The sequence below is a fragment of the Schistocerca americana genome, chromosome 7, assembly GCF_021461395.2.
Source record: "Schistocerca americana isolate TAMUIC-IGC-003095 chromosome 7, iqSchAmer2.1, whole genome shotgun sequence".
Lineage (NCBI taxonomy): Eukaryota > Metazoa > Arthropoda > Insecta > Orthoptera > Acrididae > Schistocerca > Schistocerca americana.
This window is the reverse complement of record NC_060125.1, coordinates 468,160,388-468,162,587: the sequence shown is the minus strand read 5'-3', so window position 1 is coordinate 468,162,587 and position 2,200 is coordinate 468,160,388. Positions and strand designations below refer to the sequence as shown.

The window sequence follows — 2,200 nt, the reverse complement described above, 5'->3', positions numbered from 1 at the left end:
CGAGCCGCATCAAATCAGTCAGAAGACAGATAAAAAAAAAAAAAATAATAAAGATATGAAGGTTCCGAACCACAGCCCCTACTGCTGCCCCAAGAAGAGGGAGGTGTTCGGCCACGATCAACTACAGCAGCAGATGACCGCTACATTATGCTACAGGCAAGATGGGATCCACGTAAAACAGTGAGTGAAATTGCAGCCATGTTTAACAGGACTGCAACGCACGCAATCTCACGCTCCACGGTGGTACGGCGACTGCATGTGATCTTTTTGCCCGACGGCCAGTGCATTGTGTTCCGTTGACACCAGCACATCGGCGACACCGTTTACGACGGTACCAAGAACATAGGGACTGGATCAGCGAGGACTGGGATCATGTGCTCTTTTCATATGAGAGCAGATTAAGACTGAGCAGAGATTCTGAGCGTACTCTCATATGACGAAAGTTAGGAACACGTCATGCAACCAGGAAAATTGTCAAACAATCGTTTTGGTGAACCAGATTTATGGTGTGGGCAGGTATAATGTTGCACCAGTGTACTGACCTCCAAATTTTTTAACATGGTACTCTCAAATGGTTCAAATGGCTCTGAGCACTATGGGACTCAACTGCTGTGGTCGTAAGTCCCCTAGAACTTAGAACTACTTAAACCTAACTAACCTAAGGACATCACACACAGCCATGCCAGAGGCAGGATTCGAACCTGCGACCGTAGCGGTCGTGCGGTTCCAGACTATAGCGCCTTTAACCGCTCGGCCACACCGGCCGGCATGGTACTGTCAATGGCCGACGTTATCGTTACACTGTATTCCTTCCCCATGTGTGTCTTTTCAGAGCTTCATTCGATCCTGACGTCATTCTTGCGGATGATAATGCGCGGCTGCATCGAACAGCAGACAGAGGAGCTCTTGGAAGAAGAGGATATTGGGCGAATGGACTGGTCTACCCGTTTCCCGGACTTAAATGCCATCGAACACGTGTGGGATGCGCTGCGGAGGTTTTGACGCACACCCGTATGCACCAACGGTTATTCAACAAGTGTCAACTGCGCTGGTGAAGGAATGGTCCGCCCTGCCACAAGATCTTATCAACCTTGTGACACATTTCAGAAAGTGCAACGCTCTCCGGAGTGATCACACATCGTATTGATGGCAATAACCCGCGTTTTGTAATGTCCACGGAAACCACCATAAATAGCAGTGACTTCACTGTTATTACTGTTCTTGAATAAACGTGTAATTTCTGTTCGTCTCATTTTGCATTTCTTTCAGTTACCTTCTGCACTGTACTGTAGCACTTCTTTCTGTGTATGGTCGCAGTTTCTTCGAGCTCTGTCACTTGGCAGTGACACATCATGCGGAAGTTACTTTGTTCCTTAAGTTTTGCACAATATTCTAGTACGGATGCTACACTGCACGCTACAATGAACAGCGAATCCGGTGTTTTCATGGTAGGGTAACGGTGACGTCACTGAATGGAGCGGTGTCCCGGGAAGTGATCCGTGCCCCACATGTGCGGGCACTACACGCGCCTAGCCTGCCTCGGCCCGCCGTGTTGCGCTAGCGGCAGATTTGCGCGCGGCATTCGCCATTTGACCTCATATGGTCAAACGTAAGCGCGTGACACAATCTCAGCCAGCCAGGCGGCTCGCCGATTTCGCTTTCCTCCGCCTTCCGCGGCCTCTCGACAGCCAATGACACACGGCCTCCCCAGAAATACGAGGCGCTTTCCCAGGCTGCGCTGCGCCCGATCTTACCCATTTTCTGCCTTTTCCAGATTTTTTAATTTAGTCATTTTGTTCGTCTCAGTTGCATGAACATACAGTCTTTGCTGAGGTGGTTACCGCTTTCGGGCTGACACGCCCTTTCCCAAACAACAAACCTAAGACTTACAAAGTACAAGTTGTACAGCAGTATTTTTATATATTATGCATGTCCATATTACAGGTACTTATATGCTTATAGACATACTTTTTGCCGGCCGGGATGGCCGATCGGTTCTAGGCGTTACAGTCTGGAACCGCGCGACCGCTACGGTCGCAGGTTCGAATCCTGCCTCGGGCATGGATGTGTGTGACGTCCTTAGGTTAGTTAGGTTTAAGTAGTTCTAAGTTCTAGGGGACTGATGACCTCAGATGTTAAGTCCCATAGTGCTCAGAGCCATTTGAACCATTTTTGAACATACGTTGTTATTAACTGTAAC

The 2,200-nt window shown here is 48.8% G+C and overlaps 1 non-coding gene across 1 annotated transcript; it reads right to left on the bottom strand.

The window, feature by feature from the left end:
- Positions 1–680: 680 nt before the first annotated feature.
- On the bottom strand, positions 681–764 carry Trnas-gga. The gene is given in 2 exon segments: positions 681–715; positions 725–764. It is a non-coding gene; the product is annotated as a tRNA-Ser (tRNA).
- Between the last annotated feature and the right edge of the window lie 1,436 nt (positions 765–2,200).